The following is a 15,264-nucleotide window of genomic DNA, read 5'->3' as shown; positions in this document are numbered from 1 at the left end:
GAGACAGCTATTGGGTAACTGGAAGATGGAGTAGAGGTAGTGTGTGTAAATGTGTAAATGTAACTTATAAGAGTCTTGGAGGAGAGAGGTTTTGTTTACTGCCTACAAAGTGTAGGGAGGATAGTACTATTAGTGTTATACTCTATGGATGAAAAAACAGAACTTGCTGGTTTATGACGGAGAAATAATCTTAGTTACTAATGAAAAAAGCCAACCCAAAACAGGTAAAGTGAAAGGAGAGTCGTGGTGTAAGGTTCTTTCCTTCTTTGAACAGTTCACATTCTCTCCCCCTCTTTCCTAAGTGATTCAGTAGGATGGGTTCTGTGCCACTTCTTTGGTCCATTTTATTCTCTCCACTTTAGGCACTTTTGAAATGGATGGATATGGGTATAGTTCCCCATTCCCCCTCCTTTGTGAGCATCAGTAGGCAGTGTCCCTTGCTAGTCTTGATTTCCTGATCACTTTTGGTTTTGTATTAGAAAAAGGGGCAAAATCTGTCTGTTATTGTCTACATAAATGGTTCTCAACCATCCTAATGCTGGGACCCTTTAATACAGTTCTTCAGGTTGTGGTGACCCCCAACCATAAAATTATTTTCATTGCTACTTCATAACTATAATTTTGCTACTATTATGAATTATAATGTAAACATCTGATATTCAGGATATCTGATATGTGACCCCTGTGAAAGGGTCATTTGACCCCCAAAGGGGTTGCGACGCACAGGTTGAGAACCACTGCTCTAAATGCTTCTTCCATACATAGGTCTTGGAAAATAAGATAGGATAATAAAAGAGCCCATTGCCTGTATCTTTTCCTATGAGCTAGATCTCGGCATGGGTATGCTTCTGTTTGGATGGTTTACATATGCTAGACATTTGATACCACGGTTCCTGGGCTACAGTGCTTGCAGTTGGTAGGGTTGATAGTATTGATGTCTTGCCATCTTCAGTGCCAGTGATTTATGTGCGATAACCATCTCACATAGGCTTCACTGTCTTTTGCAGGTATCCGCTAAGCATGAAGGACACACTCATCTGCAGCAGAAGCTCTGCACTGCCTGGGCTGTCTGTCCATCACAGCCTCTGCAGTGAGAAATGCATGATGTGCACTCTTATTGCTGGGATTGCTTTGACTTTGGTGTTCCTAAACTTTGAGAGAAGGTCCCGAGGTTAGAGAGACAGACTAGAGTAGGAATGCAACATCAGTGTGTATAATGGTCTTCAAAGGGAACCGAGTTACAAAAAATGCTTCAGCTCTATGCAGAGGCCTGATGGAGGAAGACATTCAGAAGGCAGTTTGGTTCAAGAATCTATAAAACTGGAAGCAGAAGAGAGTAATTCAAGGACCTAAACCAAGGAGAACACTGTTTGCTGAGTCTTTTTGCCCACCCTGCTTTGAGAAAAAAGAACTATTGAGATCCAACAGCTCCTGTACCAGGACTCCAAGAAAGGGACATTCTGATGGTCGAGTGAAGTGGAGGCTGATAGGTGAACAGAATGAAGAGGGTGGGGTTTATCCTGAGTCAAGGCATGCTGGCTTGACCCTTAGCTTTTTCAACTACTTGTTACAGACAGATCCAGATGCACGCTCCATGCTCAAGGAAGGGCTAAGACAATTTTGTGCAAGGAACTTGAGGAAGAATTAGACACAGGTGAGACTTGGGTTGAATCTTAGGGAAATGGGGCTGGGGGTAATTGCTATTTATGACCAACTTTGGGTCAAGAATCTGAGCAGAATTACTTTAGGCAAATCCAAGATCTCATAGTTAGCAAATGGGAAATCAGGGTTCAAATCTAGAATGTAATTCAAATTCATAAATTTTCATAGCTATCACTGAAAGAAACTCAATTCCAAACAGCATGATCTAATGGAGGACTTACAGCTTTGACTACTGTTTTCTTTAAAAATTTCACAGAGATATATGCAGCCATATCCCTAGAAATGTCTTGGGTACTGGGAACACAGAAGAGACAAAGAAGTTGGGATATTCACCTTCATAGATGGTGCTTCTTAGTAGCAGAGATGACAAATGACTTACCTGGGTCACACAATTATTCAAACTAATAGTGTTGGGGTGAGATTTCCCCAAAGTCCCATCCACGGCTTACCTGCATGCCAGACATTGCTCTTGGAGCATCCCATGCGTCTCTTTTTTTCTGGTTGGCTCTCTTGCATTTCCTTCCCTCTTATTGTCTCCGTGATGTTATCCTACTTCCCCTCATGCAAAGCAGCCAGTCTCAGACTCCTAGAGATGTGGTAATTCCAGAGTGAGAAGAATGGAAGCCATCTTCACAGCCTCCTGTCTGTGTAGCCTGAGGTATTTTGGAGCATACAAACATAGTCAGAGTTCACTCTAGCATATATATAAGTGCCATATTCTCACATACCCTGGATATCATACTGCAGAGAGCAAGCATCTTCTTGGCCTCAAGTGGTCACCATGTGTTAGCTCTCCCTGTTAAGTACTAAGTCACCCTGTTTGAAGGATGGGATGCTGAGGCTGAGAGTAGAATTCCCCCAGGGTCAAGAGATTAGCAAAGAGTCAAGCCAGAATTTGGATAATGCATGTTTGTCTACAAATCATGTTTTTAAATAACTCTACGAGGAGCACAAAAGAAATGACTGTTGGGGACTGTTGGTTTCTGGCAAGTCTCAACACCTTGGCTAAGTTCACTCCAGTCTCTCTAGCATATGTGGAAGGTTCTAGTTGTCTGAGACAGGAACAACAAGTCTGGGGGTTGTGCTAATTGTTAAGCTATTATACCGAGCATCATCCTCCCCTGGTATATTTCCTCTTCTGCCTAGAAAGGGGATCATCCAAGTGGCTCTTCTCTGCATCTTACCACACTGGGACCAGGAGAAGATTATTTATTTGGCTTCTACTGCTTTAAGGAGAACAAACCAAGTAGAAAAGATAATGAACAAGTTTGGGGGGACTGTTTTTTTGTCCCTCCCCTACTTGATTGTATTTAATAGTTTTGAAGAGTGCTACAAAATAATGTGGCTGTCGGAACACTTTTTTTGCACAGCTTCTTTCTGGCCAAGAGTTTTTGAGAAAAGAAAACTATAAATAGCTGACGATAAAAGAAAATTGCTGCTGTGATCTTCGAAGAAAGAAAGGGAAAATACAAAGGACCTCCCTAAGAGGTTTTCAAATCAAAATTATGGATCCCCTCCCAGGGCTCGGGATTGCTGCTTTTCGGAAGATAGAAAGGGTGAGGGTGGGTTGACTGTCTTCCCCCTCTTGTTTGTTTTCAAAGATGTTTTGACTTAGTTGCTTTTATTGTATTTGATTCAGAGCTCTTCTCCTCCATTAGGCATTTTAAATGAGTTGAATTTTCTGGAAAGGCAGGTAATTTACAAGTGGAGGTTTATTATTCACAAGGCAATCATCCACATTTGTGTTAGTTCTCTCTCCAAATTTGCATCTCTCTCTTTTATCCTCCTGTCCTCCCTTGCCTTCTGAACAGTCACACGGGGTGGGAGAGAGATAAACATTAAGGTGCAAAGAAAAACAGCACAGGTTTGTTAAACACACGATGCTCTTTTGTTTATTTCTCACGAGTAACTCACTTGTAGTTGCCTGCCAAATGTTTGTCATTGTTTAAACTTCGCATTTTTATGACCAAGAATGAACTATAATGTTTATGAAAACAGAAAGTGGAAAGAGAAACTTCTCTGTGCCATATTCTCTTTTGCTCTGACTGGAGTATCTCCCTCCCTTGAAGTGTCTTTCTCACTAATTGGAAGAGACTGAGCCACAGTTCAGGGCTGCAGTCTCTGCTTCATTGTCACAGAGTCCTGTTACTGTTTTCAGTTGGATCCAGGAGTTAGTTCCCAGAGATTGTGCTAATAGAGGTGGCCTGAGAAACTGGGATGTGTGCATTCAACAAAGACACATAGCTCTAGGTTTCATGGACCCACTGATAGCACTTATATTTTCCTATTGAGCTACATCTGTCTTCGGTGTTAGGGACCCTGCTACCCCTGTGGACAGAGCCCAGGAACTGGCCTTAGACTTGAAAGGACTTCTGTGGAATTATCTCAGGGTGTGGGGGTGAGAATCAGGCAAGGAGAAGCCGCATGCTTCTGAGATCAAAGTCACTGTGAAATCTTAACACAGAGAAAGGAAAAAAGCAAAAGAAATTTGAAAATAAAAGAACAAATTTAGAGAAGAAACTTGCCCAGGGACATTTTAGACATAGATCTGTGATATTAACATTTCCTTTATTTCTCAGAAAATGAAATAAGTTGCTTTCTGGCAATCCTGAAGGTCACTGGTACCAGCTGCAGAGAGAGAGAGAGAGAGAGAGAGAGAGAGAGAGAGAGAGAGAGAGAGAGAGAGAGAGAGAGAGAGAGAGAGAGAGAGAGGCACAGGTGAAAACTGGGGAGCCTGGATATCTGAGTAAGTTCAGACTGAGTCAAATGGAGCTGTCCCTAGGATTTAGTTTAGCTGTCATATCTGGGTCCAATTAAAGGGAACACTGTGTTAGGAGGCAGGAGAGGGAGACATAAACTGAATTCTATCTGTTCCCATTTAATTTATCTTATCAGTTTATTACTACCTCATTGTCCTTATAAATAAAAGTAAGGATTTCAGCTAATGCTGTGTAATCTGTCAAGGTCTAGCTAAACTGTAATGCAGATCTATCTATAATTAGAATTTTTAGCATTTGTTTAATAAGCCAAGCAATCAAAACACATTTGCTATGCACATTCTTCATGTACTGTGGTGGGGATATAAAGAAGTAAAACCTTGGTTCTTGTTTAGCATTAAGTCCCTCTGAGACAAATTGTGAAACTTTCTGAGACTCATGTCCCATGAATCTAGCAAAGCACATGGCATGCAGAAGTCTCACAATAATTGCTGCCAGGTGATAAAGGGAAATTATTTTGTATCTCGTTAGAGTAAAGGAACTACCAAGAGGTATAAAACATGCTATAGGACTTCCAGTGAGTTGACTTTCTTTGGGCAACAATGTATGGAAGTCTTTTGCAGGCAAAAGGGAATTTGCTTTATGTGGCTGGACACCAGGCCATTTCCTTTTGGATGCTGGAGGTAGAAAGCCATCTGTTTCAAAGCTTAAACAAAGGACAGCACAAATCTTGTTTGGCTGAGCTCTACCCACCACAAGTGTCATAATTCAGGGCTTTGCAGTTGGTGTTGTAGAATGGATCACAATGAGACATTGAAGACAGAAGTTTGAGGGTTGTTGGGGGAAAGCAGCAAATATTTTCCACACCAAAGAACAGACAAATTTATAGACTGCTCATGACTTATGGTGGTTTGATTTATGACTTTTCAACTTTGGTGTAAAAGCAATACACATCCAGTAGAAACCATACTTTGAATAGTAACATTTTCCTGGGCTAGCAACGTTCCTTATGATAGACACTCTTTAGCTATGTTTCGCTATCAACCATATATTCATGTGGGAATAATCATATTCTATAGTACACAACTATATTCTTTAGTATACAAATATATTTCAACTTATGGTGTCCTAAAGACTAGATGTATAAAGTTGTTGTAGGTTATAGATTCTAGGGATCTAAAATGTCCTCCTAGAAGCCCATGTGTGGAAGGCTTGGTACCCAGTTAAGGACATATACAGAGGAGGCACTTTTGAGAGGTGATTGGAGTATGAGGGTTCCAGATCTCATGAATGACTAATGACTAATGCATTTATGGATTCAGAGCTTAAGAGGTTTGACTTTGTTACAAAAGTGAACTATCTTTCTCTTCTTCAGGTAGTACAACATGAGCCCTTTCTCTCCATTACATGTTCCCTGTCATGATGCTCATCTTCATCCCAAAGTGATGAGACTGAGCAACCCCAGACCAAACATCCTGAAACCAGAAATAAAAAGAAATCTTTCCTTTTTGTTATCTCAGATATCTTGTCACAGTCACACAAAACTGCCTGGCAGTATTTTCAACCTATTCTGGGCTTATTGAGACATGCCCCCACTAAGGGCAAGATAATTTGTATTTTGTTTGGCAGATTATGTGAGATGTATGTATGTATGTAGCTTTGCAGTTAGTTATTCATCAAGTAGATATTAAATTTGAGCCATCTTCCCAATCTCTCCTTCTTTCTTTTTTTGCATTTTTTATTAATTTATTTTTTACATTCCAATCCCAATTCCCCATCCCTTCTCTCCTCCCACTGCCCCCACTCCCCCTTCTCCCATCTTCTTTCTTAGAAATTTCTGTATACCAAGCACTGTAGTAGATGCTGGAGAGATACGAAGTGAAAAATAAAGGTGTGTGTGTGTGTGTGCGTGCAGTCTGGATCAGTGGAAAACAGGGACATGAAATCAGAAATGTTGCCACTATCTGTTTGATGGGATTGGTGGAACTTTAAAAGCCTCAGCAAATGAAAGATTTTTGGTGTTAATGTGGGGATAAGCTTGGTGGAGACATACAGATGTGCAACTGCCTGCAGCCAGCCTGGATGCCTTCCGGTTCTGGGTTCCTTTCTGTAGCGATGAGGAAACATCTGCACAGAAAAGCAACATAAGGGTAGAAAGGGTTTATTTAACCCACAACTCCAAGTTATACTCCATCATCTTGAGGAAGTCAAGGCAGTAACTTGTGTCACATCACATCCACAATCGAGAGGAGTAATAAGCACATCTGTGCTTGCTCAGCAGCCATCTTATTCTCTGTTGTTTCTACAGTCCAACTAGCAAGCAATACAATTTCTTATAGACCTGCCCAGAGGCCAACCTGATGTAGATAGTTTCTTCTCAGCTGGTTCTAGGTTGCATTGAGTTGACAATTGAAACTAACCAGCACACACTACATCTAAAAATCTGCAAGCAAACTGCTCTGAGATGCCTCTTCTGGGCACTACAGGACAAGCAAGTACGGGAAAATGTATGTGCATTTTCTTTGTAAAGGTAGATGCATTGATTGTTTCCTATCTCATTGGTATAAGAAAGCCTCACTCTCCCTGGGGAATGGAGTGGGGATTGAGTGGGGGGCTGGAGGGTGGGTGGGGGAGTGGGACAGTAGGGGAGGGAGAGGGAGCTGGAATTGACATGTGAAACAAGCTTATTTCTAATTTAAATAAAAAATTTAAAAAAGGAAAGTACTATGAATGTAGTGGCTTAAAACAGCAAAATTGAGGCCAAAGCAATGGCTCAGTGGGCAATAATGCTTGCTCTGCAAACTATAAGGACCTGAGTTCAAAGCCCCAATACCCAGGGCTGTACCTGGACCTGGCTGTACCAGTTCCTGTAACCTCAGAGCTGTGGGACTAGAGATAGGAGGATCAAGGAGGCTTAATTGTTGACGCCCTAGGCTCTGCTCCTATTCCTTGTCTCAAGAGAATATGGAGAATAATAGGACAGCCAACTTTTCCCTCTGGGCTCCATGTTTGTGCAGGACTGCGTACCCTTGTGCAACCGCACCATACACTAAAAGTAAACACCAGCAAGAGTATAGTGCCTCACTATTATGGAGGTCAGAAGTCCCAAGATGAAGGTTTTATAAAATATGGGCTCTTGTTGGAGGGTGTGGGAAGAATCTATTGGCTTGACTGTTCTAATGAAGTAGGCTGCTTGCTTTTCCTGGCTTGTGACTCTTTTCATCCGCCTCCAGAGTCTGCAGTGGAGCATCCTCTAGTTCTTGCACGCCTCTGACTCTCCATCTGTCTACAGAATCAGTGGTATTGCACTGTCCAGTTCCTGTTGGACTCCAGCTCTCCTGAATCCTTCAGATATGGATCTTTGAGGTCACAGTGATGATACAGGTGGATATCCGCATCTCAAGATGTGTTTTCAGATATGGATCTTTGAGGGCACAGTGATGATACAGGGGGATATCCGCATCTCAAGATGTGTTTTCCTGAGAGCTGACAGTGCTGCTTCCTTTCTTCCCTCATATCCCTTTACTGCTCCAGCTTTTCTCTTCAATGGGATGTGATTGGAGTGGAGCAGATCAGTGGATCATGGACTCAGCTACTCGTGTAAAAGTGGGAAAGTTACTTAGCCCCTCAAAGCTTCAATTTCTTCCATTGTAGGAGAGAAATCTGTATTTTTATAGGGATCCCCCATAGGAAGAGAAATTGATGCTCTCAATGGCCTTTTCTTAGGACAGGCAGGTGTGTAGTGTAACTAAAGTGGCATAGACAGAGAAGCAGAGGGTCTTTAAAATCTGAGTGTTAACTGAACTCAGTTTTGTCATCGTGTTAGTTTGGAGAGTTGTTGATTTACATGTAGCCAGTTCCCACTGACTAATTTCCTCATGGTCGTTCCCCTGGAGAATTGACTTGTTGAATCCTTTGCCACCCCATCGCTTTACTTCACACACAACTTTGGGAACTTAGGAAAGAAAGAGCCGCTTATGACTTTCAGTGTTGTGGGATGTTCATGCAGACACTTTAGAGGAGCACCATATTTAATAAATTTCCAAATTCGTCTTCAGATTTTATCCTGATATTATGAGGACAAGGGTCTTATTTAATTAATTCCGTCTAATGTGTTCATCAGATAGCTCATCAATCCTCTCTCTTTTTACGAAAATGGCTCACTAAACTAATGAAGCCTCTGCATGGCCAAGTTTTAAGAAGAGGATATGACTGGGAATACAGGGAAATATATTTGGGCAATGTATTTGCTGGATTATTAGTTATGCTTTGGGTTAAGGGTGCAGCCTCAGCAATGGTCTGTTTTGAATTGCTTTTGCTTTCATCTTCTATTCCTCCAATTTTGGAAGCATACATTATCTCTGTCAAGTAACTGCAATGTCATGAAGAGGCTGAGGAGGGATGGAGTATTCAGTCCCTGGGCTGAAGTGGGAGTGGGTGTTGAGTTTTTAAGGCTAGGACTTGCCTCTGTGGCCGTTTGTTTCCTATGTATTTTATTCTGCTTTAACAAGAGGCGTCTTAAATTCTGGTTAGTTATTACATCGCCAATATCTCAGGGTCACATAAACAGACATAACTTCAATTTTTTTTATTAATTTTCCCGTAGAACTATCTTTCTGTAAATGAAATATAACAGTAATCTTCAGGCTTCAGTTTTGATCAGCCAAATAAGGAAATAGAATTTGCACTGCTGGTTGCAGCAAATTATTAAGCAGCACATGGACATTTAAAATACAAATGATCTCCCAGGTGGTGGGAGACGATGCGTCTTATTGATGATATGGGCAAAAAGAGCACCAGATCCAACTCATCACAAGAGACACTTGCCAGGACTCAGCAGGTGAGGCTTACTTTGGGGTTAACAGTCATTGTTTTGCGAGTTGTAATCTTACTTATGTAGGAATTTTTGTGGTCATAAATTGTGAGGCATAGCACAGACAGAAATATTTATTTATTTATTTGAGACAATGTCTCACTGTGTAGTTCTGACTGGTCTGGGACTTGCTATGTAGAATAGGCTGGCTTCGAAATCACAGAGATCTGCCTGCCTTGATCTCTGCCTCCTGAGTGCTAGAATTAAAGGCTTGTGACACCTCACTGGGTTCCTCAGCTTAATCTCACAACAGGTTATTTAACAGTCTTAGGGTCTTAGTTTACAACCTAGGAAAGCAGTATCAGGAACAGGAAAAGCAACTTACTTAGTCATATACCTGCTAAGCTCTGGAACTGATATTTCTGTAAAACTAAACTGTAGAGTGTGCCAGTAGTGAACTGTGTTATTGTTCTCTATGTTTGAAGAAAAAAGGGTTAATTTTTTCTTTTTTTAAATTTAAATTAGAGCCGGCGGTGGTGGCGCATGCCTTTAATCCCAGCACTCAGGAGGCAGAGGCAGGCGGATCTCTGTGAGTTTGAGGCCAGGCTGGACCGACAGCCTCCAAAACAATACAGAGAAACCCTGTCTCGTAAAACCAAAAAAAATTTAAATTAGAAACAAGCTTGTTTCACATGTCAATCCCAGTAGCCTCTCCCTCCCCTCCTCCCCCATACCACACCAAGCCCTCCAATCCCCCATAGCATTCCCTCTACACTCCCCAGGGAGGGAGAGGCCTTCCATGGGGGATCTTCAAAGTCAGTCATATCATGAAAAGGGTTAAGTTTTTAAAAAGGTTATTTGAAGACCAACACTGAATTAAAAACAAATGGAAACAAAGTCAAACCCCATTTAATTACGTGCAAATCTTTCTGATACAGTCTGTAGCAAAACTCTCTTCAAAGTATAGTTTGCCGAGCTGGGGAGTTGGCTCAGTGAGTAAAGTGTGTGTTCCACAAGCGTGAGGAGATGAATTTGGATCCCAGCACCCACATGAAAAGTTGGGTGTGGTGGTGCATATCACATCTACAAACCCCATGTAAAGAAGCAGAGATGGGTAGAGCCTGGGGCCTCACTAGCCAGCTACCCTCGCAGAAACAGTGAGCTCCAGGTTCAGTGAAAGACTGTCTTAAAAAATAACACGAAGACTGGCTGAGAAAGGATATCTCAGTATCAGCGTCTGGGCCCCACATACACTTACACAGGTGAGCACACACTCACTTCCACACACATGTGCATACAAGCAAACAGACACTGTACATAATATACACAGGGACAACTCATACATACAACTAATAAAATAAAAATACTTTACAAGCAAGTACAGTTTGCAACTCAGTGGTGGGCCATGGAATTTGTATGGAGTATTTTAAATAGTTTAATCTTAGTGAACTCAAATAACATAAAAGCAAAGGGAAGACACATAAAGGTGGTGTAAGGATAACTGGTTTTTAAAAAAAACATATGATATGCCTATTGGGCACTGGGGCAAAAGGAAAGATAGTTATTTTATTGTGAATTATAATGAAAGAATATGAAAAGCACACAGGGGATTTAGCAATGTCAGCCTTCATTTACTGTTTTGCGAAAGGACTACCTGACCCCTTACTTTTTGATGATTCCCCCATCAATGAAACTGCCATTTCCATGTGTGATGTGGCTCAGTTGCCTCAAGTGAAAATCTATATCCAAAGCTAAAGTAAATTTCCTGTGGGGAGCTAGACAGTCACGAGCAGTGATCGGTAGGTGCTCCAACTTCAGGGACAGCACACAGCTACTAGGATGATTGAGCAAGCCTTTCACATTTGTCCTGATTTCTTGGTTTCATTTAAATGGATGTGTGTGTATTTGAACTTAATTTATCTGAAGATTATAAGATATACATAAATAAAATAAATATGAAATATTTATAAATAGTTTATAAAATATTATAAAAATATAAATAACATTTTTTCCCCTGTCACTATACTGAATGCTAAAATTTGGGGCTCTGCAGCTTTCTATGATCCTGTGTTTGATGAGTTTTTAGGACTCATAAAATGTGGACATACAATGGAACAGTAACACGATGTGGACACGGTCTGGTGACTGAAGCATAAGGGCAGGGATCTCACACATGTGTAAATGTGGTGAGAAATAGGGTTTTGAAGAAAACATTTTTTGGTACAGAGGCTTCTAGGAAGAGGTGGTACCCGTGAATCCAGTAGCACGGCGGTTCTCAAAATGTAGTACACACATTTGTTAGGACAGAAACTGCTAGTCTTCGCTGTTGTTTCTGATGTGTAATTGTGAAATGAATTTCTAAGTGTGGTTTTTAAGTTCCCAGGTCATGCTGTGCTGTTGGCTTAGGGATGATGGTACTTGGAAGACCTTGGGTAATTTCTCTTCCTTCTCTTCCTCCCATACCCATCTCCTCTTACTCTTCCCTCGTTTTGAGGAAGACTCACACTCTGTAGTCTAGGCTGGCTTGGAACTTTCTGTGTAGCTCAGGTTAACTTCAACCATGGCAGACATCCTGCCTCAGCCTTGCAAAGTCTTAGCTGTTGTTTCTGATGTGTAATTGTGAAATGAATTTCTAAGTGTGGTTTTAAGTTCCCAGACCATGTCTAGCTTTAATATGACTCTTCTATGGAAATGCACATATGCAAAATAGTAAAAGTAAAGACATGTGCAAACATATAGAGCCTTTGTATTTTAAGCTCAGTCTGACCCATACTCTTCCATGGGGGTGGGAGAACTCTGAGGTACATTTATAGCAGTCATAAACTAGAACAAAATCTAAATTCTCAATTTTATGATATTTTATACTTCCAACCCAGTCCTTATACCATCCTGCCCCCTGTGAACTGAATCAAGTTGTTTGATAAAGAAGATAGTCACATGGTTTTAGAAACACCCCATAGTTTAGAAATCAAAAGTTGTATGGATTTGAGCAAAACATATGGATTTGGGTTTAGGTTTTATTTTTGTTTTGTATTGAGGATTGAACCCCAGGCCTACATCAGGATAAGAAAGTGCTTTAACTCTGAGCTGTATCATATTTTAAAAAAATATAAGTACATGTGCTTTGGACACTTTCTTCTAAAACTTCACTTTTCTATCTCTGATTCAGTTGAATTATGGCATTTATATTCAGCATTGACAGGTTCCTTAGCCCCGTTACGATATTACAAAGACTGTTGGAACTTTGTACCAGGAAATGCCTGAGAGAGAAAATGCTTTGGGTCAAAAACAGCATGACTTGAAAGCTCTGTCTTTGAGGTGTGCATCATATTAGTTCACAGCAAATTCTTGTCTGTTGAATGCCTAATGTCTGCATGAAAATGGGGAAACCGGTCAGTTATCCAAATACCTGTATGCTAAGGAGAGGATAACAATTGACCAAAGTGCCCATGGCCACCCAGATATTTATCAGAGGAGACCTAGCTCATAGGTTGAAGTGGAAATCTGGATGCTGTATAGTTTTGTGTCTGGGTAAATGATCTGTAGCAGCAATCACCAAATAAACTCCCACTTCTTCATTTTAATCCTTGTTGATGTAAAAAACTCCATATTAGGGGAAGAAAAGACAAATGCCTTCCCAAATTAGAAAAGAAAAACTCTTCGTTATACTTCAGGATGCTCTTAGGCTCAGCTCTATGCTTAGATGATTTATACCCTCTTAGTAGTGATAGTATCATGTTAATAAAACAATGGGGGATTTTCAAAAACCCTGAGTTCTAGCTGAATTTTAATAAGTTCTCAGGAGCTTGGATGTTTGGCTGAAACCTGTCCAAACTTCTTGTCTGTTTTGTTCATTTATATGCCTTTTCTATTAAGGCATGTGGAACTTTTACATGGAATCAAGAGATTCAAAGGCGAACAGGAATTTAAAAATGAATATTAAATGAAATATGGTCACAGTAATGTGAAATACTTATGTCCAATTACTTACAGTTACTTATTTATGAGGTAGGGTCTGGCAATGTTGCCTAGGCTGGTCTTGAACTCAGGAGTTCAAGTGAACCTCCTGCCTTAGTCTCTCAAAAATCTGGGACTGTAAGAATGTGGTACCATGACTTTGTCTCACAGGTTTGAGAAGCTTATTTTGTTCACTTCTCTGGTTTATCTTTTAAAATTTTTTTATTTTAGTTTTGAGATAATAACATAATTACATTATTCCTTCCCTTTCCTCTTCTTATCCCATACCTTTCTAAACCTGTTTGCTTTCTTTCAAATCCATGGCTTATTTTCTCATTAATTGTTTCTTTATCTTTTTCTCCTAAGTACATAAGTACAACTTTCACAGCATCTCTGCCAGTATACAGTTACTTGTATAAATGTTTTGATGACTAAGCATTTGATATTGTGTGACTAATTAATGTATTCTTTCCTATTTGAATACAAGTTTGAGGTCTGATCATTTTCACTTATAATGTCACCGAGTTATTATTTACTCAAGGTAACAAACACTGGCTAATTTTCTAGTATGCCACCACCTTTCTATTTTCTAAACACCTATAGGAGAGGGTTAGAGAGATGGCTCAGAGCGTAAGCATGCACACTGCTCTTCCAGAGGACACACGTTAGATTCCTAACACTCAAACCTAACAGCTACCTATAACTCCAGCTACACGGGGGGAGCAAAGAGATCTAGCTTTCTCCTGAATGTGCTGATACCCACAAGGGCCTTCCCTACATAATAAAATATTACAAAATAAACCATGAATATTAAAATCAGCTGGTGATGCTGTTGGGAATAGTGGTGTTTGATGCACTTTAGTGTTTATGGGTGCTGCTGCTTCATTTCATCCCTCCAGAAAAGGAAATGTTTTGTCAAAGAGAATGTGGGAGTGCTCCGTGGTACACAGAGAAGCTTTTGCATCGTCTCTTGGAATCAACAGGGATGTGCAAAACCCCAACACACCTGGAAGACTATCAATTCTCACAGTAAGCCAGCATCTGGGATTGCAACCACCCAGGGTTGACAGAACTGGTGATTAAATGCTATGGAAGTTCACATCCATAGGCAAGAGCAAAGTGTCTGCCTGTGAGTTATGAGAACACACATGCATCTTACTCGCTATAACAAACCATTAACTCCCAGCTCATGTGAGTTGGAAAGTTGTCAGTACACTGAGGCATGTGTGGAGCTGTTTTCAAAACCCTTCCAATATGCTTTTATTTCAGAGAAGCATCTCAAACCACACAGTAAATCCAAAGAAAACAAAACAAAAGTCATATTCCTCATGCTTTTCCTTCATGTTTAAACTCTGCCAATTTAATTTCTGGCTTCATACACCTTCTAAAGCCATTTTTTCCTTTGTTGTCTGAGTGTCAAATGCTGACATAGCTGCTACTTCTCCTTGGCTTTTGCCCAGATGAACTTTATCATTCTAAAGAACAATTTCAGATACCCTACTACATTAGCCAAGACCAACACTTCACTCTGTTAAACTAGAAAATAATTCCTTTTCCTTAGACAACCATTTAATTTAGTTCTTCAAAGGAGCCCAGACAGGGACTATAAATGTGCTGGGCAGCACCTCTTTGGCTAGTTTTACATCACCACTATTTTGCTCATCACCCCAGTTTCCCTCTTTACTAACGTCATCATCAGTATTTCTGTATCAAGAAAGATCTAGTACAAAACCACACAGGAGACACACATTTCATGTTTTTCTCAACCTTCTCTTCCACGAACAAGACAATCGATGGTTTATGGAAGAAGTAGAACAAACCTATCTTTGAAATGAGGGCAGACTTTTTATTTATTTTTTTCTATATTTTTATTTAAATTAGAAACAAGCTTGCTTTACATGTCAATTCCAGTTCCCTCTCCTTCACCTCCTCCCATGCCCCATACCAACCCCCTATCCCATCTCCTTTCTGCTCCCCAGGGATGGTGAGGCCTTGCATGGAGGACCTTCAAAGTCTGTCATATCATTAGGATCAGGGCCTAGGCCCTTCCCTGTGTATCTAGGCTGAGAGAGCATCCCTTCATGGGAAATGGGCTCCCAAAGTCCATTTGTATGC

At 40.6% G+C, this 15,264-nt stretch overlaps 1 long non-coding RNA gene across 2 annotated transcripts in view; it reads left to right on the top strand.

Annotated features, from left to right (window-relative positions):
• The first annotated feature begins 1,013 nt into the window (after positions 1-1,013).
• LOC110340624 overlaps positions 1,014-15,264 on the top strand; it is a 39,643-nt gene continuing 25,392 nt past the window's right edge. The window contains exons 1-2 of one of the 2 annotated variants that reach the window (XR_002382423.1): positions 1,014-1,490; positions 1,574-1,654. This is a non-coding gene — a long non-coding RNA (uncharacterized LOC110340624). Of the gene's footprint in view, positions 1,655-15,264 lie in introns of both variants that reach the window. The other variant, XR_002382422.1, reaches the window with a different exon arrangement.

Source organism: Mesocricetus auratus, unplaced genomic scaffold (genome assembly GCF_017639785.1).
Source record: "Mesocricetus auratus isolate SY011 unplaced genomic scaffold, BCM_Maur_2.0 Super-Scaffold_15014, whole genome shotgun sequence".
Classification (NCBI taxonomy): domain Eukaryota; kingdom Metazoa; phylum Chordata; class Mammalia; order Rodentia; family Cricetidae; genus Mesocricetus; species Mesocricetus auratus.
The sequence above is the reverse complement of the archived record's forward strand: the minus strand, read 5'-3'. Positions and strand labels throughout refer to the sequence as shown.